The 24,702-nt window shown below is 39.5% G+C and overlaps 1 protein-coding gene across 6 annotated transcripts in view; it reads left to right on the top strand.

Annotated features, from left to right (window-relative positions):
• DMD (dystrophin) overlaps window positions 1–24,702 on the top strand; it is a 1,739,631-nt gene that overhangs the window by 1,596,947 nt on the left and 117,982 nt on the right. The gene's annotated exons all lie outside the window — the stretch shown is intronic.

Below are 24,702 nucleotides of genomic sequence, written 5' to 3'. Positions count from 1 at the left end.
AACATTATTATAAATGATAGAAGTTCCTTCTAGAAATCTGAAAAAATAGAAAGCGTGAAAAAGAAAAGTCACTTATAATTCTACTAGCCAGAGATACCAATACATTTCAAGTAATATTATGTCAGCTCAGTCTAGCAGTAAGAGCGTGTGTGTGTGTACAGGCACATATGTACACACACTCCCTTTTAAAAACTTAAGGAAAATCAGGATCAACTCATCTTCAAGTGCTACATTTTCAGCCCCTGCAGAATGTTTCTGGCTTTTATGCTGCACTGTTTAGGCCACAGGTGGAAAACTTGAGTGCTTATATTTTGGCAAGTGAGAGAATGAGACTTCATCTGAAGTGGGCAGTGGCTGTGCTGTGCTGGAGGAGCTGGTCGTCCTGGCCCAGTGCTCTCAAGACTTTGGATTTTTCAAGACAAACTAGAAGTCTTTCAATAAAGAGCTCGTTGAAACGGGGCCTCCTGCTTATAACCTCTGGTTTACATAGGCTCAGCCTACTTATAATTTTTTTCTACTCTAATCACAGTGATCTCTAGTTATAATATTTTAATTTACTTTTATTTGAAAATTATAATTATAGACTCAATACTTGTTCATATTTTTTAAAGTTTAAAAAATATAGACAAGCTAACAAAAAAGAAGTCACCTATAACCCATCTCTTAGTTAACTAATGTTTAACAATCTAGTAGGTATCCTCAAAAATTTCTTTCTATACATACATTTTTACAAAAGTTGGGTCGTTCTGTTTGCTAATCAGCTTTTATTCACCTAAAGGTAATGTACCATGGCCATCTTTCCACTTCATTGCATTGTATTCTCTACCAGCTTACTTTTAATTACTCTGTAATGAGAAATCACAAACATGGTTGATAAAAAGCTAATTATGAACTCTCAATGAAGAGGTGTTTGCACCTTCAATAGGAATTAAATATGCTTTTTATCGTCGTATTTCTAAAGTTTTCTCAGTAGGTCGAATGCGGTGGTAAACTCAAAGCTGGTAATCTGGCATGATTTGAAACCTTGGGCAAATGACCCGACTTTGGAAGATAATGGAATTTTACAGTTGCAGGGAAATTTAGAGCTCATTTGTTAACAGACTTTTTCTTTGATGAAATCAATTTAATTGAGATCAGTTACATAGATTAAAATGCTGCCATCATAAATATGTGGTCAATTCCACCACCACCAGCCGCTCCCCCCCGCTTTGAAATTTTGGTTTTTGTTATCCTGGCAACAAACATCTTGGAAATGAACTAGGTGTTGAAATTTGATTTTCAGCTTTCAAAACTTATATTTCCAATATTTTCGTTACAATCACATATTACTTGGGCTAACTTTTATTCAAATGGTGACACATTACATAACATCTTCCATTTATTGAGAGCGTACTGTGTGTGCTGTGCATGGAAATGTATGTGAGCAACCATCGTGCCTGGTAGATGTCATCAACAGCCTTCTTTCACAGGGCAGTGAAGTCAGGCGCAGAGAAACCCTTTGTCAGGGATACACAGCCATATGTATGGCTCTACACTGGGATCTACCCCAGATCTTCTGTTAGTGTTTGCACTTATCTCACTGATATTATTAACTTAGCAAAGTATGTCCATGTAGATTACCACGCACCTGCTACAAATAGGTACAGATTGACAGTTTTACCTATGGATAGACAGTTATTTGAATGGTATTTCTGGAACAAACCATTACATTTCTAGAAATAGTATGGTGGATTCCTGGACAGTGGACACGCTTCCTTTCGCCATTGCCAGGCACACATGGAATGATTGATTTAGTAGTTTGTTGTGTGTCTACATCCCTGAGATAACCTACAAGATTAAGTACCACTAGTGCCCTTCCCACTCCCAAATTACAGTGTTTCGAAGTTGAAATATAAGCATAACATACTGAAAAGAAGCCTTTAATTTCTTTTTTATCTTTATATATTGGCATATGTTTTTCCTCACGAGGTATCCCTTTAGGTCCAAGTTGCTGTTTTGAACTGGGTGAGATGGTTGGAAGCCTTCAACTACACTTAGTTCGTGAAAGGTATCATGAAAGCAAAACTGGTCTGGTGTGGTCACAGTGTTAGACCATACCTCGGGCCCTCTCCTAATGGAACCTGAACCTCTTGTCTGTGGTGACATGTTGAAAATATCAAGAAGTTGCTAATCCCCACCATACTGCCAACTCCAGATGTAACTCTACTGTAGAAGCTACAGTGGCTCACAGCATGCAGGAAATGTTACACATTCCTAAATATGCCCATCTCTGAGGGGATTTCCATTCTCTAATTTGCCAAAATCCCCAACCAGCCTATTTAACACACTCTGTTTTCTGCCTTGCCCCCAAACGCGTTCACGTGATCCGCCCCCGACCCTTGGTCCAAACACCACAGTATTATAAGCCAGAGTCATTTGGTAAGGACTGAAAAAGTAGGACTTGAGCATTAACTGATGGAAGGCTATGGTATTACTGGAAATGTTAATCTTCGAGATCTCGAATTCTAGGTGATTTTCTTTCTTCCTTTCCTGACTTTCTACAATGAGTTTATATTATTTACAATTAGATATTTAGCAAAAAAAGTTTCTTCATCAGTACCCCCATCCCCTTCCTTAGTGTCCCTACAGCTCTAATTCATCAACCAATGAGAACCTATGACAGAAAAGCAGCAATAGCCACACACACACGCATATACACATCACACATACGTATGCATATAAAAAATTTATGCTTAAGTCCTGATTCCCATAAACTTTATCAGGTAAATTTAAACACAAGGAGATCCTCTCATGCGTCGTTAGTGTCTAAATATGTCCATTCACAAAAAGCTGACTTAAAAAAAGTTAGCCTTGTCTTCTTTACCACTAAATTTTTTATTTAAAAAAATGTAAAAGAATTCATTTCAGGTAATTCTCAACAGATCTAAAATGGCTTTTTTGAGTGAGCTTTCATCAAACGTTAAAAATATTGTGTTTTCCCCATGTAGTTAGGCTGTGTACCCACTCAAAAATTTCCAAGTTATGAAGGAAAAAATTGTTGGGCTCCCACACAAACACAAAACAAGGCATAGTAAAGAAATAATTTAAACATTCACAGACATGACCTGACAGTCACTAGGAATTGGAGCATTGGAAGGTCTCCAGAAAATTTTTTACGTAACATTAACGGTTTGGCAAAAGCATTGTCTTGTTTGCGCAGAGAAGAAATCAATAAGAACAACTCGAAAACAGTTTTCTTTCAGCATTTTTCTCTGACTACCCCCAATGTGGTGGGGTGAGTGGTATATTAAAAAATTTCCCATATCTTTTTTTATGTGGCCTTATCATCCTTATCCTTAGAATGACGGTATTGGACCAAAGTGTTGAAGAATTTTGTTTTTCTCTTGCTTTGGGCGGAGGTGGGGCAGGTTGTTTCCAAAACTTGCTGTGATCATAATTTTCAAGAAGTACCTTTGGCTGATTCTGCAGACAAATGGATTTCTAAAAGTTTAATCATTCCTATTTTTAAAAATGCACATTCTTGGCAAACAAGCAACAGGGAGAAGATCCTGCCGCCCGTCCCTGTCTTACAGGCCAAGTGAGACAGGCTGATATCAAGTAGGGAGGCTCTCTGGAAATATACCTGCTGGGCCATCTATTTGCTGTTGAGAAGGCATATTCTTCCTCATTTCTTAGAAGTAATAATATGTTCCCTTCATGAGGTGAATTTCAGATTTTTGTTAGCATCTTTACAAATGGAATGGCAAGACTGTTGTTCCAAACGCTTATCTTGGTGATTTAAAATGTAAAGCTCTTTAAGGCTCCAAAAGACATTTTAAAAATCAGTAGATGTTAGATAGTAATGTGCTCTGGAATTTATTTTGAAATACTAATATAATATTGATTTATATGGAGTGCCGTTATATGATAAAAAGCCTCTCATTTTCTCACAATTTACGTCTAGGTTCTTAAGTTCATCACTGAAATTTTAACATTAAAAAAAAAAACCATTCCCCCCCACACACATATAATATGTGCTGCTTAAAAATACTTTTAAAAAGTATTTCTTAGTCTGTCTTATTGTGAATATATTAATTATAAATACAATAAAATCTTTATGTGGTCCCCTCCCTGGCTTCTTTCTCCTCTACAGTATGAGGTATTCGCATGAGGGATACGAGCAGTACAGCGCAGGAATAGCAGTTTGCCAAGGAGACATAGGTTAAAAAAATAGGCTAAGGTGAAGAGAGAATCATTAAGCTTCAGAAGGTTAACTGATTTCATTTCAAACTGTTTACTAAAATCTAGATGTGCTGGCTGATCTGACATTTCTTATCCCAATTTCCTTTTCCTTCTTTGAAGCCCTTTCACCACCAGCTTTGTTTTCTCTAGGGGTGTTGGTTCCCCTCTTTTCCTGTGGGTCTGGCATTCTCCAGAAGGATCTAGCCCCTCTTAGCTGTTGCCCAAATTCTGGAGCCCACTCTCCATGATGCTTACCCAAATGATGCAGAATCTCTCAATTTTCAAAAATGGACTTATAAATGTTTTAGGAATTCCTAGGAAAAGTGGTCTTAAAAACCCTTGTGATTTGAAGGCAGTCTGTCAGCACATGGCCCCAAGCCTCATGTCTGTTGCCTGAGAAGAGCTTCAGAATGTTCAAATGAGGGCTCAGTTCTAGGGTCTGATGGGTCTGAGGCTGGTGTGATTCTTCAGCAGTCCTAGTTAAGAGGACCACCAGTCAAGTCAAGAGGCTAAGAGCTTCTTCAGGATACATCAGTATTGTTATTAATAAATAATTGCAGCTGCTCAGATAGAGTTGGAAACACTGCCATACAAATCCTGTACCTCTTTCCTCAGTTTGCCAAGAGGAAGGAAAATAAGGTAGCTTATTCTCTCTCTCTTTTGATAGGCTTTCTACATTCCATTAAGTATTCCCTCCTGAGGACGCTCTACCGATAGGAACTGTGGGACTCTGAATGACTATGAATTCCTTCTGCGTGGGGAGCACGTCCTGATGCTTTTCTCCGCATATTTTGTAAACTCAACTGTTCTCAACCAAGCGACTCAATGTTTAGCATATTCCTTCTCTTATCTCTAGTTCTTTAAGTATTGCCAAGTATTAAAACTTCTGCCTCTGGATTTTCTACTAGCATAGGGCCTTGAACTGGGAAGAATACCTCAGTTCAGATCCCAGCTTGGGTGTGACCTTGAGCTGGTCCCTTGCTTTCCCTCCGTGTCAGATTTCTGGCTTGTCAGGTTGGGCAGCAACCTTCCATCTCTAAGTGTCTGGTTTTCGTTTAACTTCTGACTGGATTTGGCTTGGCCTCATGAATGCTGTGCCCCACACCCCAGTTTCCCTTTGTCCCCACCAGCCTGGAAGATAGGAATAGTAAGATCATTGAGTGAGTAATTTTTGTCCTTTCATTTGTGTAGCACTTTACAGTGTGCAGAGAGCTTTCAGAAGCAACCGTATTTAATCTTTACGCAGCTGTAAATTAGGTATATAGGTGGCATATGACCTGAACTTTCTGTCATTTTCAGATCTTCTGTCCTGCCATCCGTTTGAGTAGGCTCCTGTTGTTGATTTAGAAAATTATGCTATCATATGAGTGGATGGGGCAACTGTTTCCTCCTCCGTTCTATTTGGACTTGAGCAGGCTGAGGCGCAAGACTTGCTTTGACTTATTCACCCTGACATATGGGTAGAAGATAAGGAACCAAGTCCAGAGCACACATTTTATGGCTCCTAGTTTGCTGTTCTCAAAGGAACATCCATTACTCGTAGCATGATTTATAAAACTGCTTTATCAGCATAATTAAGCTATGGAATCTCAAATGGCATTCTTTATTTCCTAGCTGACAAAGTTAACACAGGAGATTTACTCAGATTTGCAAAACAGAAGGCATAAGACATTAAAACTGTTATAAATGTTCTTCCTTTACGTCTATCCTGCTTATAAAAGAGAAAAGAAAAATAATCTGTTCTTTTCACTTCAGTTAGAATCGATTGATTGTCCCCATTTGTAAAAGAGAAATGTAATCTTCGAATCAAAATTTATGGCGTTTTAATGGGATATTCTTTTATAATATTTTTCTTGTTCAAATAACTTGATTTAAAGCTTCTAATTGAAGAACATAAATAAATAGATGTTTCTGAATTGCATCTTGCAAAGCTTATTTCAGAAGGAAACTCAAAAGGATTCTCTTTCAGACTTAGACTCGTTTACAAGTGAGAAGAGCTGCCAATTTTTTGGTAGTTTACTTGATCTAAATAAGAGGAGCATTAAGGTTACACCTGCAGCTGTGAGAAAAGTGCTGGATGTGTACAATTTTATGTAGCTGGGTCTGCAGAAGACAATTTTTGCACACGAAGTAAAGGCGTCTAAAAACGTGTCTGCTCTTTTCCAGACATTTCCAATATTTCTTTTTTAAGCACACGAGTCTGATTACCTCTGTACGTCTCTCGGGAGCTGCAGTTTTGCTGGAAAGAGATTTAGAACAGTCGGAACACTCACATAAAATAGATAGTGAGTTTTTAAAGTCCATACTCTCTATAGTAGTAATAAAGTGACCTAAAAATATTCTGAAAGAGTCTCTTATGACATAGTGGATGAGTCATTAGCTTATTTATGAATTGGTGGTATTCTGTGAGAATGTTTCAGAATTTGCCATTCCACAAAATCTTGATCCCTTGCACAACATCAGGGAAGTCCTTGTGCCCCCTCATAAATTGAAGCTTATTTAACTAGGACATATGTTATATATGAGTTTGCATACCTGCATGCACATATATTTATATGTTTACATACATATTTTTTATCAAGCATTAATTTTGGTGGAAAGTGCTGCATTTTATATTTTGCTTTCTAGTTCTATAAAAAGGCTGTCAGTTTTAGAGCAGTGCTTCTCCAACTGGTGAAGGACAATTGTTTTTAAAACATCCAGTATGTCACGGACTTTGAGGTGGCCTTCTTGAAACTGACTAGTGTACACTCACATCACACATAACTCACCGCGCAAGTTCAGCCGCGCTTGACCTAGTCTGTACCTTGTTCCGTGAAATGGACCCATTGATTATGCATTTGGATGTCATGGCAATGTCAAGTTGCTATAAAAGTTGTTTAACACATTCCTAGTTTCTGTGTTTGTGGAAAAGTGTACTTTGAGTAGCACTGTTCTAGAGCATTTGATTTTTGAAAGTATAAATGTAAACTCAAATCAGGTGACCTTGGGAGAGGGTAATTAACTGACACCAAATAAGAACACCTGAAAAATGTTATTTATGGATTTTACATTTTGCCGGTTGAGTCAAGTTCAGGCAAAGGAGGGATCTATATTCTTTCCCATTTCATAGGCCTCCTTAGCAATTATTTTGGAGGCCAAAGTAACAGGACCACGCAATACAGGAAAGGACTGGGTATGAAGTGGCAGGATCCCTGCTGCCTAATTTCATGCCTCCTCCACCCCTATAATTAAATGTAGTGTATAACATATCATAGTTTTCAAATACAAATTTGTTTTTATCTAGAACATAAAATGTGGCATGTGTACTCTTTATATTGTGTGTTGAAGTCAATGGGGAACTGATTGATTATACTGTGACTATGTCACTTTATGAGTTGAGGTTGGGAGGTAAAGTGATGTAGCAGCATAATAGTTGATTGACTTTGAGGCTGGTGAGACATGGATTTGAAATTCTGGCTTTGCCGCCAGTTCTCTGTGGCCACGACAAAGGCAGTAACAATTTTGAACCCCAGTTTTGTGATTTATCAAGTGGCTATGATGGTACTTACCTTGGGGAGTGTTGTGGGGATTAGAAATAATAGATGTAAAATTACAAAATGTCTGATATAGTAACTGTGTAAAGAATTATAATAACTATTGATGCAGCACTACTATCGTACCCCATGTCCCTCCTTATCCAAAAGAAAGAAACATGCACAGTAATTCAAGAGTGAAAAGAAAGGAGAAAGCCTGTGAAATAACGTGACATGCCCAGAAAAATGCCTGACACAGAGTAAACACCTAACAAATGGTGGTGGTACTATTATGGTAGGGAGGGGACAAGGGAATGGCTGCAGAGGTAAGGAGGGATGACACCATAAAAAACTCATATGACATGTTGAAGGCTTTGATGCTAAGATTTTTGACTTGGGTGAAGTATCAGTCAGGGTCCAGTCAGAAAATAGAAACCACTTTAGTTATTTCAAACAGAGGGGATTTATGCCGGAAATTGGTTACCCAGTGATGGAAGAGCTAAGAAGCCAAACAGACGGCAGGGAGGCTCTGCTGTACCCAGGGCTGGAGGGACAGTGCCAAGAGGTAGTATCACCAGAGCTCCAGAAGCCAGAGCCATCAGCTGGAGCTAGAACCAGTGGCCAGTTGGGACCGCTGAGGGAGGGGTTAATGGGGGGGGGAGGCGGGATCCAGGGAGGGGACACACCTACTGCCAGAGCTTGTGCTGAAGACAGAGAGAGAAAGGGAGAAGTAGCCTGGCCTCTCCTTCCTCCTGTCCCCTCCCTCAGTTCTTCTGCCAGTGACCGCCATTGGCCATACTTACCTAGAAGCCAACTGTAAGGAGCAGGAGAATGCCATTCTCTGTAATAGAGGGCAGAGCAGGGGAACGTCAGAGAATGGATCTGAGAACCAGCGAGCAAGTGGCTGAAGGGCAGGAGGCCTCACGGACTGCGATGCAGTCAGCCATCTGTGCCAATGTGCAGGGAAGAGAGACACACAGCCTTAAAAGCTTGCATAGGATTTCCTGAGTCTGAAGCAACTTAAACGAGGCACTAAAAGGGCACACTGGGTTCAAAGGAAACTGACCTAAAAACAAGCAAAGAGGAGGTAGCAGTCAAAAAGTTATCTGCACAGAAGTCCACAGAATAAGCTCTCCGTGCATTTGATTGTAGTACTTGCATTATTTATAGTTGTTTATGCTCAGGTCTCTCAAGACTGACTGATGAATTCCTTTAAAGCAGGAACTGCCTTCCTCATCTTTGTCACTAGCGCCCAGTGCATGGTAGTCTCTGAATACATAAATGTTCATTGAATGAAACACAGTAGAGCAAGCGAGAGTGATTTTGCTGGGGAAGAAGACAAATACCACTCAAGAAGACAGAAAGTTGTGTCCACCTAGAGGGGTGGGATAGGGAGGGTGGGAGGGAGACGCAAGAGGGAGGAGATATGGGGATATATGTATACGTATAGCTGATTCACTTTGTTATACAGCAGAAACTAACACACCATTGTAAAGCAATTATACTCCAATAAAGATGTTAAAAATAGGTAAATAAATAATAAAAAGAAGACAAAGATATAGATGATGTTTTCCTAAGGCAGATTATTAAACTAGCAAGATAGAAGTCTCTGGAGAGATGGAGTTCTTTCCAGAAAGTAGAAGATAAAGCATCATGGTAAGAAAAATTGGGAATGTAAGTTAAGTTGTAAATTTTATTGGCAATTTGATATCTTAGCACAACCAGGTGAACTGCTACCCTGGAATTAATTTTATTCTAAAAGGAATAACTCACTGATAATCAAGGAGCTAAGACCCTTGAGGGACTTCCCTGGTGGTCTGGTGGCCAAGACTCCGTGCTCCCAATGCAGGGGGCCCGGGTTCGATCCCTGGTCAGGGAACTAGACCCCACATGCCACAACTCAGAGTTTGCGTGCCACAACTAAGACCTGGTGCAGCCAAATAAATAAATAAATATTAAAAAAGAGAAAAAAAGGAGCTAAGACCATGAAAGAAAGGGTCACCGTGGATTTGGAATTTAAATAACAAGGAAACACTGAACACAATTTGGTGTGCTGGTAGCCTCAATTATTCATTGGTTTCTTAACTCAATAAACACTTAAGAGTGTGCCAGGCATTGTGAATCCTACACTTTAGGACAACAGGCTAAAAATGTTATTGAAGGTATAAACATTTTTACAGTAATCTTATTTTTTTGAACATTACAAAACATATGTTCATTCCAAAAATTTGGAAAGATGAAGTGTAAAAGAAAACAAAAATCAATTTCAATCTCAGCACCCAGAAATAACCACCATTTTCATTTTAGAGGATTGCTTCCAGTCTTTTTTTCTATGCATTTCTTATATAGTTGTTTGAGGCAATATTCTGTTTATAACGTTGTATGATACTTTATTCACTAAATGTCCCAAGTTTTCTCTCATTCTTAAATTCTTTGGGGATGTTATTTTTCCCAAGTTGCATTTTCCTGAAATATCACTTTTTAAAAATAATTTCCCATTTTTCAAAAATTAATTTATGACAGAGGAAACTCAAATTCATGTTGAATTTGTAGAAATAAATCCTTAAGATTCTGGAGACTTATTACAAACAGGCTTCTGAGAAGAAAGCCAAGTAAAGTGTTATGATGCCTTCTGTCCAAAAAGCTACTTATGTATTAGAGATGTTACAGAACAAAAGTCAGTATAGTCAAAAATAGGCAGTCAGTAATCAGAAGGCTGATAAGAAAAATTTATCGTATGATAAATACAGTTTATAAATTTATATGAACAAACACTTTTCTACCACAAATATTTTAATTGATAACATTTCTTTTGCCAAATATTTATGCTCTCAAGGTGACAAGGCAACTATCCTTGGAAACTTTCAGTGTTACAGAAAAATCTTTGCCTTCTTAGCAAACAAATTTAGACAGAAACTCAACTTTATGATGAGTTCCTGTAAGTTTTAATTTGTATAATAACTGATATGTAAAAATTCACTTACCTATTTTTTTCAGATATTAATCTCCAAAATACTCTTTTTTATTGAAGTATAGTTGATTTACAATGTTGTGCTAGTTTCAGGTGTACATCCTAGTGATTCAGGTTTTTGGCAGATTATATTTCATTATAGGTTATTACAAGATATTGGATATAATTCCTTGTGCTATACAGTAAAGCTTTGTTGCTTATCTATTTTATGGACTGCAGTTTGAATCTGTTAATCCCAAACTCCTAATTTGTACCTCCCCCTCCCTCTCCCCTTTGGTAGCCGTAAATTTGTTTTCTGTGTCCATGAGTCTGTTTCTGTTTTGCTATATACATTCATTTGTATCGTATTTTAGATTCAATGATCTCTCTTTTTAAAATACTTTGTTTCACTTCAGTGTTCTGCAGTTTCCCTACACTGTGCCTATGCTGAATGTATTATTTATCTTGCTTGAGATTTATGTTTCATTTTTTCTCCACTTTGAGAATTTGTGTCTTGAATCGATGTTGGAAATTTGTGAGCAGTGTTTGTTCAGTTATTGCCGCTTTTCTCTTCTCTCTGTCCTGTCTTTTTGGAACACCTCACAGATATGTGTGGGTCCTTTCTGTGCTATCTTCCATAAAGAAGTCATCTTTCAGCTGTAATCTGTGATATTTCCTCAGCTCTATCTTCCAGTTTCTTCAGTTTCTGTAGAACAAGAGCCTACTGTCTGATTCCCGTTGTGTTTGCAATCACTTATTATAACTGTCAAAAATTCACTTACCTTTAACTTACCTATCTGTAAAGAGAATGGCTAGCAGAACACACACATTATCTTCCCAAAACATTTGTGCTTACAATGAGCACATTCTGTTCAAGGTTCTTTGTTACACTGTCAATTAAGGCTTGTAGCCTCTTGCTTCAGTTACATTTTCTGGCCAAGGTGCACTTAAAGAGTATGGCGCTAATAATATATTCCACAGTTGTTTCCAATTTTTTCACTGCTCGAAGTAAGCCTGTGAGGAACATCTTTGTGCATAAAGCCTTTCCATATTTGATTCATTGAAGTGTAATCACTGAGTCAAAGGACAGTAATGTTTTAAGTTTCGTAGTATATATACTTCCTGAAATTCCCTCCAAAGGTGGTGTCCATTTATACACTTAATACGTGAGAGTGCCCATCTTATATGCCCTTGCCAGTGTGGAGCGTTAGTTTTACTTTTGAAACTGTAAAGGAAAACCATATCTATCGTTGTCATTACGTGCATATCTTTGATTACTAGTGATCATGAACATTTTCTTTTAAACGTTCACTGAGCATTTTTCCTCTTTTGTGAGTAATATGAAAGCAAAACCAATTTAACTGAACAAAACTCTTCCAAACTTTTCTTCCATAATGTAATCTTTTTTTTTTTTTCATTGTGTTGAGGGACTCTTGGTGATGCGAGACTCCTGATTACATCAGTACAGTTTTTGAATTATGCTTTAGCTTTCTCTTCTCCAAGCTAAATAAGCCTAATCCGTTTATCCGTCCTCAGTGGACCTATTATCCACCCATTATGTTAGATTTTCTTATTCTCTGTGCCAGCTTCAGTTTCTTCACATTTTCTTGTATGTGCAGAACCCTAAACTACAGTAGTTCTCTTAATGAAGGGCTATTCAGTATGGGGGGAGAAGGAAGGTTGCTTCCTGCCTCTTGAGTGATGGAAGCTCATACCTACCATAGTTATACAGTCCCATGTGAGGCGTTGGTTTTTTCCCCTGTAGATATGGAGCACTTAGAATGTTCCAGGCCCTGCTCTGAGTAACAGGATACAAAGAGACATAAGGTATGATCCCCGTCCATTCCCAAGTGGGTATGAACCCGGCCACGCAGTGGACCCTGCGATGTGATAGAAGTCCTTGCCTTATGAGAGTGGCAGGCACAGCACCGGCTCTGCTTGGGGCCAGTGGGGGAGTGCTTAAGTTATTCTGAGTCCTTTCTGCCTTTGCAACCCAAATGACAACCATGTTATTTTCTCTTGTTGCTGATAGTTCCGTAATGCCAGCATATACCCAGTTTGTTTTCCAAGGCACATTTAAATGTCTCAAGTTGGAATGACTGAAGGTTTAAATTCAAGCTAACATATACACACGGAGCTTATTATTGCCTGGTTTCATTGTATTTGTTGTGTACAGATTCTAGAAAAGCAGTATGTCAGCTTCACAGAAGACCATACTCTCTCCTTTGGGGAATAAAATTGACATACATGAAATAGTTAATAAATGCAATAAGACTGTATACTAACTTACATAATATCGAGGTCAAATGTACGGCACCTTGTACAGTAGAAAGAGCGGTACCGATTAGAATCATTGGGGAAGGCTATTTGGAGAGTAGAATAAAACATTGTTCTAGGAAGGAATTTTGTAAAACTTATGTAAATTAAAGTGTAGGATAGGGTATTCTAGATAGTGTAACAGCATAAGCAAAGGTATAGTTGAGAGAAAGACTAGCTTGTTTAAGGGTCAGTGAGGGCGTTGTTTTGTGAGAACCTTCTCCAGATTTTTGAAGGAAAACCTGATTCGGTGCCATTAAATTCAGGGTAAATTAAAATGCCTTAAATTATAGAACGAGAAATTTAAATTTCATTTGATTGGCAGTGGGAAAAATGTTGACTCTTTAGAAGAGAGACACGATGAAGTCCGTGTCCTGTTCTTAGGAATGAGAATTTGATGGGATGGTTGAAGGAAGAGAGGGGAGAGATTAGTTATTCTGTTTTGTTTTGCTTTGTGGCAAAACTTGAGATGATAAAGGCCTTAGGATAGCAATGGGGGAAAGACATGGGGGCATGACTCTGGAAGTTTTCTTTCCAAGGTAGAATTGTCTGAAAGTAATGACAGATTGGTAGGTTTTAAAGAAAAGAGAAGAGTTATAAGCTACCTTCTAGATTTTCAGCCTTGATGACCCAGAGAATGGTGATACCACTGAACAAAAAGAGGAAATGCAAATTGATTGGGACAATAGGAAGTATCAGAATTGTATTGATTTTATGTACTTCTAGATTTATTTATCTTTCTACAAAGATTTCTTTGGGGTAGCTCATACAAGTGTATGAACTTTGATATCATAAGCATCTATTTCTCATTAATCTTGTCAAAAGCCCTGTGAAGTATATTATTGTCTCCACTGTACAGATGAGGCTCAGAGAACGTGGGTAATTTGTTCCCTTGGCATAGCTGGGATTTAAATGTACTTTCAACTCCTAACTCAGTGATTTAGCCCCTGAGCTAAACTTTCTTCCTGGGAAGTGATAGTGGCAATTTGAAGAGGAACTATCCTGATGGCTTTTCGAAAGGGGAACTAGAAAAGTATTTTAGAATCATCAACGTGATAAAAAGATTCCTTGTGTTTTTATTGCAGTTTATATAGGAAATACTAGGGGCAGGTAAGGTTCCTAACTTTTACCTAGCAAGTGGATATCCTGGATATCTCTCTCCTAGGAGCTTTTAAGATACCATGTCTCATGTAGTCTTCACAGCAGCCCTCAGAACAGGTTCCCTTTTACCAATGAAGAAACTGCAGCTTAGGGAAGTTAAGGTCGCTTGCCCAAGCACACTGGGAGACTGCTTCACGATTAAGGGGAGTGGCTTTAGCATCTAACAGATTTGAGTTTCAATCCTTCGGCCTTTGGTTTGCTTGTCTGTAAGATGGGACTGAAACAACAATAGCAAAGTTGGAGATATTATCCGAGAATGTATGTATTTATTACTAACATACCGTAAGCACCCAATTAATGGCAGTCATTAGTACTGTTCTTTTATCGCGAAGTCATAGCTAGAACCCATCGACTTTTCTTCTCTAGCCAGTAGTTTTTCCATTATACAATAGTACTCTTGCGGAAGATAGTGGATGAAACGAAGAATTTGGAAGAAATCACAGAGAAGTATGGAAAAGAAGATAGATTTAACACTCAGTAATTTTTTTAAGTAATATGTGCACATGATTTTAAAAAATGAAACAATACAACTGGGTAATGAGAAAAGTAAGTCTCCCTGTCAGCCCTGATATTAATCCCCCAGTGTCACTCTCCAGAGGCAATTAATGGTAGAGTTCTCTGTTCCCTTCTGTAGATATTTTATGTATATACAAACATACATAGACATAAATATGCCCCTTTTTACACAGTGATACCATAACAGACAGTGTTCTCTTCTTTGATGCCATCACCTTTTACATAACTAAACTAAAACACTTTTCTTCTGTAGAATAACAGCCTGACAGATTATGAAAATTTGTTATATGGAGGGTTATATTCGTATTTTTATGAGACAGAAACCCAGAAATAAATGTAAGAGGTTCAAAATTGGCAACTGGTGGCCTTTAAGTCAAACTAGACAACCATTAAAAACTGTACAAATGCTAACTGGTTCTCCGGATGTCTAAAACAAACAAAAACTATTATTATTAAATGGAGAAATTAAGATTACTAGAAGGATGGAGAGGAACTGTTTTATAGGCTGACACGTTGAAGGGCGTGCTTAGGACCTGGCTGCCTTCTTTGGGCTTTGGACTGCTGATGTTCCTGAAAAGAAACCGAGCCTGTCCTCCCTTCCTGACTTCCGCCTGTAACACGCTCCGCCTCCGAACGGTCGTGACTTTCTATGTCAGGGTGGTTTAGAAGGAGCTGAATCTTGAAAATTTAAGAAGATCACAAGGTCTAGAAACTCCTCTCACGGGGGAAAATTAGGACTTGCTGGCTTCAGGGAAAATTCGTTTTTCAGATGTAACGTGAACGTGTCAAATACTTGTCAGGGTTGAAGAAATTCAGGGTCTCTGTTCAAATTGGGAGCAAGTGGGAGCCCGTAAGCCGAAAGAGTAGTTTCAAAGTCCCGCTGAGAATGAGCCTTTGTATTTTGTTCTCTGGCTCGGTCACGGAAGGGATGCTGCATTAGGAGGTTAAGTGTTCTTACTACAATAAAATAAAATTATAAATAAGAGAAGGCGGGGGAACATACAGGAACACGATGCTTCGGGCTTATGTGAAAATTTTTGGCATTTGCCTGTTTGAGTTCCTCAGCTACTTTATTGATTTAACTAAAGCACCCTTTCTCTGCAGGGAGGAGGGAAAACAGAGAAACCCTTGGCTCCTAGTCCTTGTTTCTCTTCTGACTAGGGAACCCAGGACAAGTTACCAAGAACTTTCTAGTCCTTTGCTTCTCGTCTGGAAAAGGAAGATTTAAAATGAGAGATTTCTAGTTCTAAGATGCTATATCATTTTCTTATTTGATGAAAGTAGTGTTGTTAGTTTTTTCATCCCCAAAGGAATACCCATAAGGAGTAGGCAGAGATAAATTAAAGCTACCTAAAGAATTCAATTCCTGGTTGCCCAGTAACCATTAAATCCCTCATCAGTCAGGCAAGAACCGCATTCCTGCCTTGAGACAAGATTTAGTCCTTTTTGAACTTACCCTCGGGCTGTGTTCCGAAAGTTTATTTGTAAGTTAGTTGCTTACAGCTTGGAATAAAATGTGTTATAAAGGGTGGTTAGGTCCCCAAGTCACAAAATCTAATTTAACCCTTAGAGTGCCTCATGCACTGCAGGGTATGAATAGAATGCAGCTACGTGTTTCTATGGGAACAAAATGCTTCCGGGGTAGAAACTCACATTGCCGGCGTTTATTTCTCCACTCCCAAAGCTTCTCTGGTTAAGAAGAACTGGACATTTAATCATAAGAGGTCTAGTTGCCTTTTTGGTCACTCCACTGACCTTTCAACTTCCCTCTCTCTGGTCCTAATTTTTCTTTATATGAAGGTTTCTGTGATCTCTCAACCTGCCCCACCCGCTGTCCCCTGCCCTGCATCATGGTCCTTCCAAGCGTACCACCCATCACCCTCATGCTGGTTAGGATTACAAGCACACTGGGCAAGCGAAGCCCCACTTCTCCTATAACAGAGGAGGAGTGGGGAAGGCCATCAAGTGCTTTGGGTGTCAGAAAGATTTGGCCTTGAATCCAGGCTCTGGGATGCAACCTTAGGGAAGTTACTAAAGATCTGTGAGCCTCATTTTTCTGATCTTGAATGAGGTTGGTGATATGGAACTCAGGGCATTGTGAGGACTCAGTGGCATGAGGTACAACACCATCTGCCCTTGAGCGCTCAGTGAATGTTAGCGTTCCTTTTGCCATCGGCTCACCACTTCCATTTTTCTCTTAAACTCTATAGGGAATACTTGGGTACAAAAAGGGTTGAAGTAAGAGTCACCTACATTTTTAAAAAAGGCTGCTTTAAGCTTGTCCCCAAGTAGTTTTGTCCAGGAGTCAAAGGAGAATAAAGGCTGGGTCAGATTCAGTGAAAGCTGAGATAAGAGGTAGAGAAGGGGGGAATGGTTCCCGCCTTCTGTGCAGTAGGAGTCAATGAAAAGCGGGTGGGGGGAGCCTGGACATGGCTACTGAAAAGGGAAAGGGGAACACTCATTCGTGAGACTTCAGAGCCATCTAGGAGATATGCAGAGGAACTCAGAGTCTGGCCTAATTCTTGGACTGAACCCTCAAACGGGTCAAATGAGGGAGGACATGCTTCATATCAGGCAACTTCCAACTACATCAGAGTTTTGAGGTGATAAAGAAGAGTCTTTTCCCACTAACATGAAAATTTCATTTCTTGATTCAAATGTATTGTCTAGACACATAGACGGGTGAATGTGGATCTCTCCCTAAGGCATCCTTTCTTATTAAAAGCAACTCAGTCTATGTCAGGGGACAAGGCAGTCCATTATCTAATGAAAAGCTCCTGCCACTGATTAATTTTATAACAGCTGCAGCTAAGTGGTGGGTCTTTTTTGTCTTTTTTAAGAATGATTTCTATATTAGTATCTTTAAAAGGATCTAATCACTAGTATCTAGTCTCCAGAGAAAGTAACACATAAAACTGAAGCATACTTCATTTTTATAAACATCATACTATCATGAGAATTCTGGATGCATGGGCAGTTTGAGTCATGTCCCCCCATTCCTCTCCCCAGCTAGAGTATACACAACACAGAAACAAGCACATTTTATCATGTTCCTGGCCACTTACATATCTTTTTTTTTTTTTTTTTTGAAATTTCTATATCCTACTCCAGACCTGATACGTTGGACCTTCAGGGAATAGACTCTAGGAATCTCTATTTTTATTTATTTATTTATTTTTATGGCTGTGCTGGGTCTTCGTTTCTGTGCGAGGGCTTTCTCTAGTTGCGGCAAGCAGGGGCCACTCTTCATCGCGGTGTGCGGGCCTCTCATTATCGCGGCCTCTCTTGTTGCGGAGCACAGGCTCCAGACGCGCAGGCTCAGTAGTTGTGGCTCACGGGCCCAGCTGCTCCGCGGCATGTGGGATCCTCCCAGACCAGGGCTCGAACCCGTGTCCCCTGCATTGGCAGGCAGACTCTCAACCACTGCGCCACCAGGGAAGCCCACTTACATATCTTGAACTGTGTACTATCTTGGACTAACTATTCATGCTTAAGGATTTAACAAATTATCTTCTTCCACCTCTCAAATAACAACAACAATAATAAAAACCCAAACAATTTATTTTCCCTAATAAGATTAAACGGTGAGTACCAGCCTAAGGCAGGAATGTTCCAAAAAAAAAGAGTTTTGCAAAAGGTTAATTTGTTTTTCCCATGGTAATTAAGGTCAGATTTCCACTGAGGTCCACTTTGGCATCTATTTTATTCACAGTGGTATTGAGGGGAATGGATACTGGGGGTGTGTGGGAATTGGGGACCAGAGAATGGAGAGAGGCAGACAGAGGATGCAAATCATTTTCAATTAGAACCTAAAACTTACACTCTTAGATAAAGGATAGACTACGAGATCTTAATCTGAGGTTTAAGACTTCTGAATAGTTGAAAGTTACCAAAGCTTAACATTTTTTAAATAACATTTATCTTAAGAGCGATGAGTAAGGAAAGATGCTACTTGGCTTTAAGGAGATTTTGCACTAATGAAGAGATAAAGATATAAACATGTCTAAAGACTTAATGAAAAATTAGTTACTTATAAGTGTTCATGTATACGTAGACATTAATTTTCAGAGAAATAACTTGTATACTTAAAAATTCTAATCCTCATATCTGGGCCAAATCAGATTTGTGATAGTTCCATGCAAAACAAATGTCTAGTTAGATGCTCTGCAGATCTATTTATGTCTGGAGGAGTGCCTTAGCCATATAAGCCGTCTACTGTAACATTGTTTTAAACATTAAATTAACTGTCAAGCTGTCCTGCATCAGTGACACCGCTTGGTAGCAAGAATGGGGAAACCTGTGATCCAAGATCTTACTGCTTTATTCCTCTGCCCCAAGGAGGATTGCAAGGGAAGGATGGTGCTCTCTACTTGGTATTCTGCATTTTGTTGCTTATAGTTCAATTAATGTGTCAGAAGTACATTTGCTGCAAGTAACAAAATACCTGACCAGCTGTATCTTAACCACATAGGGGTTGATGTTTTTTGTATAACAAGAAGTCTGGAGACAGTAGAGAGCTAAGGAAGAGTTCAGTGATGCCATCAGAGATCTGGGCCTTTGTCCTGCTGTAGTATCTTTAGTGAGTGACCTTTGACCTCCCGGTTGCTTAATGACTGCTGCCCCTCAGGCAGGAAGGAGAAAGGACCTTCTCCCTCTCAGGCTCTTTGTCTTTCATTTTGGAAAAGGAAACCCTTCCCTGCAGATATCTTGTCAAGCATTGACCAAAACCATGTCCACATGGCTGCCACTGGCTATAGATTAGAGAATTGAGATCCTCCAGACTTTGTAGTAGAGAAAGACCAGGGAGAAAGACTTTGAAAATGAGTATTGCGTGAAACAACCTACACAATCTGCCACAGTTAAATACAGCTGAGTCAACTTTCTAGATTACAAGCATTCTCTCTAGATCACCTTTGTTCCTTCTTCTTTTATTCCAACTCCTTTATGTCTGGGAAAGTCTTGATATCTATGTTATGTGTGTTTCAGAAAAGAAGCCCAAGCTCAGGGTGTAAGGGGTAAGCAAGAGAATTATTCCAGTGATTCATCCAGAGCAGTGGGAAGTGATATTATTTGAAGAGAAATCAGATGTGGTATCAATGTCACTAAAGGCTTAAACCTGGTAAAAGTAGGGAAGTTCCTTTCCGAATCTCATTCAATTCAAACCATTTATTGAGCACCAACACTTATTGCCCTTCGGTGCCAGTGATATTGAACACAACACAATCTTTCCAGAAGTCTCCATTTCCTTTTCTCATCTTTTCTTCCTCAAGTAGAAGAAAGAAAGATAAAGCTACTTCTAGTTAGTTATATCATTCATTTTTACCAGTATTGCTATAGATTTTATTGTATATTGAGTATTTAAATAAATCTTAAGCCTTTGTGGGCTAACGTAGAAATTAATCACTATTTCATAAATAACATGACTTATATGGAAAATTTTCAATTCCATTAACCTTACAAATGTCCACTGGAATAGGTTATGTCGTGTTGGAAACTACTTTTGCATCTGATATATACACGGCTCTTTGCAGTGTATGTTTCTGTATGCACAGAAGCCTGCTCACGTAACCAAAGAAAATACATACTGATTTTTGTGTGAGTGAAATATTTACCTTTGTGTTTTTCCCAGTATTTTAGAAGCCTGAATCTTCAACCCCTGAGCTTAGTATACAGTTAGGCCCACAATAGGCGCTTAGATAAATGTGAATTGATGATTTTTAAATGTATAAGTAATGGTCACTTCATGATATACAGTCAGTAGACTAGTTATGGGTTTTGGTTCTGCCTTCCCATATTCTTGTGCTGGAAAAGTAAGTGTACTGAGGCAGTATTTTTGGTGGCACAGTCCTTTAGTTTGAATGCATTAGTAAATGGTGGAGTCCAAAGAATTAATAGCTGGAAAATTTTTGGAAAACCCAGTAAGAAATGTTTCCACAGCGTAATTTGAGTGAAAGCCAGATAACAGCTAGTTATTGGAGGAACTCGACAGTAAAAGCTTTGACGTAGACATGAAAAAGAGGGTGGAAGTAAATCTGGGGGGAGAATAGGAAGTGGTCTGGCTGAGGCAGAACTCCAAAACGAAACGCCTCCTGGGGCCAAACTGGTCGTTTAAATGACTGGAGGCGGCTGGGTGGGAAGTGGGTCAACCTGAAAAGCTTCTCTTGGGGCTAATTGGGCCTCAGCTTCCCCCACTGACATGCAAGAAGGTGAGTCTTTAGGTTCTTCCAGAGAAGCAAGACGATGGGAAGTCTCCAGATTTTTAACTGTTGGCAAATCATTCAACAATTTAAAAAACCATTACGGGAGCCAAAACCAACCAAATAAACAAAAACAAAAAACAGGTCTGCAGACTAAATTCAGCCAGTTTGTGCCCTATGGTCTGTGGTTACCGGAGAAATCATTGAAAGATGAGGCTAGCATTAAAGGAAATGGACATTTACTGCTGTTTATTTTTATCATGAAAATAGATTTACCACAGATTCCCCAACTGTGAGAAAGGGCGGTAGATTTGAAATAGGTAGTGTCAACCCTATTACAAAGAAAGTATGTTTTTCCAGCCCCCGACAAATAGGGCACAAAAGTTTTAAAAACTGTTTGTGAATTTGGTTATATGAAAAATTGTAAAAGGTATGAAAATCAAGTCACATGTGATCATTTAAAAATGTCTCACCTTTATTATACAGAGTAAAATTTAATTAAACTGCCTCTGCCCTAGAGAATCTGGGATGTGTGTTCATTTGTGAAGAGAGTGTGGAAAGGACGGTTAATGAATGAAGTGTAGAAGAGAGTTGAAGGAGACTGGGGTAATTTTATAAGTTTGCAGAGTTCTGATAGTTGCGTCGGTTAGTCGAGTTGCCCGTGTTAAGGCTCAAGGAACACACAGGAGAGCAGTGACTGAAGGTTCTGAGTCAGAGAAAGGGAATAATATCATTCAGCACAGTGATGAGAGTGGACTCTGTGACTGTTAGTCTCTTGTTACGAAGAAGACCAGAAGGAAAGAGCATTGGCTTGATTTGCTGTGGTTCTAATTGGGGCATGAAGAAGATGACAGGGAAGGCTGATCAGAGATAGCGGATCAGTTTAGAGACCTTGCCGATTGAGATTGACGTTTCTTCTGACCATAAGGATGGCAAGTAAGGAAGTGCTTGGGTGGAATAGCTTTTTCAGTGAGTTGACCGAAGGACAAAAGGCACAATACGGAATTAGGGAGTAGGGGATGAAGTTAAGGATTTACATTCTTTGAGTGCCATGGCACTTGATCCCTCTGTTTTCGGTGCCTTACGTCACTCCCAGGTTTAGTTGCTTCTGATGCCTCCGTGTCTGGTGCAGCTTCTTCTGAGATCAACCCTCCAGCCTTCTGTGAGGGTGAAGCCAGGGGTGGCTAGGATGCTTGGCTGCATCCTTGGCTGCATGGGCTGGGGGAGAAGGTGTTGAGGGCTCTAAAGAGTTGCAGCTACTCCCTGCATTTTCAGCCACATCACAGCCCTCACATGAATTTAGGCTTGGGATTTCTCCTGAATCAGCTACTATCAGGTCATCTTCCAAGCTTCCAAGACACTGGAGTCTCTTCTCATCTCCTCTCCAGTTTTGTCTCTTTTCTTTTAGGTAGATGTCATTTTTAATTCTCTTTCTGTCATCCTAGTAGTTTGACATGAGAAATAAACGAGTCTGTTCCATCTGCCACGTTTAGCTGGAAGTCCCAAGACCTAAGTCCTTAACATGAAGCGCAGGGCCCTACCGTGGGCCTCCCCCTGCCTACCTGGGGTCATTCTTCATCCTTGCGCTGTGAGATTTCAACAGTCTGGGCCTTCTTAGGATTCTTAGTGGTCTACACTCTTCTCTGCTTAAGGGCCTTTTTTTTTTTTTTAATTATTTATTTATTTATTTATTTATTTATTTTTGGCTGTGTTGGGTCTTCGTTTCTATGCGAGGGCTTTCTCTAGTTGCGGCGAGCGGGGGCCACTCTTCATCGTGGTGCGCGGGCCTCTCGCTATCATGGCCTCTCTTGTTGTGGAGCACAGGCTCCAGCCGCGCAGGCTCAGTAGTTGTGGCTCACGGGCCCAGCTGCTCCGCGGCATGTGGGATCCTCCCAGACCAGGGCTCGAACCCGTGTCCCCTGCATTGGCAGGCAGATTCTCAACCACTGCACCACCAGGGAAACCCCTTAAGGGCCTTTTTTGAACATGCTGACCCTTCATCTCGCTTTGCTCTTCCTACTCTTCACCTGGCTAACTCCCATCACCCTTCAGATCTTTGCTTAAATGTCACTTTCTCAGAGAGGCCTTCCTGGCCTGTGTTTCCCTATGTGCTCACTCTCGATAAGCGTTGAAAAGATAGGTGGAAGGATTATGGATAGATGGATGTCTTTTTAAAAATTTTTTTTCCTTGAGTAACATTGATTTATAACATTAAATGAGTTTCAAGTGTACAACATTATATTTCTACTTCTGTATACCCTACGGTGTGCTCAGCACCAAAAATTTAGTTTCCCTCCATCACCGTACAGTTGACCTTCTTTACCCATTTTCCCCTCCCTGCCTTGCCTTCTAGTAACCACTACTCTGTTCTATCTGTGTGTTTGTTTTTATTTGGTGGATGTCTTTTAAAAAGCTATAAACCAGTTTTGCCTAAAGAGTCTTTCTGAATCATTAATATTATTTTATATTTATTTTTTGGTGGACAAGGCTTTGAGAATTAGAGCCCAAATCCTTTCTGATTTGAAGCTTAAGTAGAAGGAACATGGTGCAGCAGTGTCCACATGAGTCACCTCTCCATTATCCGGGGGAGAATTCAGGCCCAGAAATAGTATTTAAGATACACGGTGTCTCCCCGCCTGCAGAACTTTACATTGGCCATTTGTTATGGAAACTGCTTTCTCAACAAACCTTTTACCAGAGCAGCAAACAAGAAAGCAAAGCTAATTTGAATTTCAACTCTTCAACCCTTAGAACAATGTTGCTAAGAAGTAGTGAGATTGAGCTGAGGAAGGCCAAGCAAGAGGAGGGAGCCAGAAAGCCCTTGAACAACCCACAGTCAGGATTTGGTGCTCTCTTTTACTTCACAGTTGAACTTCCCTATTTTTTAATTTTTGGTTTGGGTTGGTTTGTGTCTCTTTCACAATTCTAAGTCTTCCACATTTGTGCTACCCTGGATACTTTACTGCTTCTCTTCATTTTTCAGAAGAATTCTAGAGAATAACTGGTAGCAAATAAGTAATACCATTTCACACCTGGAAACAACTTGATGGTAATTATAAATTCACAGACTCAGCTTTCTGCAGTTCATACAAGTATGAATGTGTCATTCCTATTTATCTCTATGTAGGTTTATTTTTTCCCCACTTAAGTAAAGCTCAGTGTTGATGATGAGGTTTTAATGAGTGTAGATTGTAAAAGGCCTCAAATATATCTAAAAAATTATAGGCCAAGTGTCATGTGTTCATGTACCTCCTCTCTCTCGGCTAATTCTTTAAAGATATGTTCCAGAAATCCTCCGTATTATTGAAGAGTTCTTGAAGAGTTCCCCACAATTCTACTTTGTACTCTAAAGCTTCTGAAGCCTGGATATCTTGGCTTAATTTGCTTTCAAGCCAGACTTGGTTTAAATTACTCAGTTTATCTCAAGCCTCATAAAGGCCTGTCCGTGGCTCTTGTCTGTTCTAGTGAGTTGGAACTGATAAGAATAATACTTGTCGTGTGGAGAGTCCATTAGAACGCAGGAAGAGTGAGGCTGGGGAATCAGAGATATATTATTATATTAATATTTTAAAATCTACTGCCTTTCTATATATTATATTAGTGTAGGAGGAGACTACCCTGTTGTGGCTTCTTTAGAAAATTTGGAGAATTGTTAAAATGGACATGCAGTAGTTTAATTCACATTGTATGCCAACACTGAAGTTGGAACTATACCCCCCAAAAAATCATACTTCCTCTAGATTTTATTTTTCACTCATGATCACCTGAGGGATTTGGAATACATTTCTGCTGGGAAATAGAGTTGGTAGGAAACAAAGACCACACC

The sequence above is a fragment of the Eschrichtius robustus genome, chromosome X (genome assembly GCF_028021215.1).
Source record: "Eschrichtius robustus isolate mEscRob2 chromosome X, mEscRob2.pri, whole genome shotgun sequence".
Lineage (NCBI taxonomy): Eukaryota > Metazoa > Chordata > Mammalia > Artiodactyla > Eschrichtiidae > Eschrichtius > Eschrichtius robustus.
The sequence above is the reverse complement of the archived record's forward strand: the minus strand, read 5'-3'. Positions and strand labels throughout refer to the sequence as shown.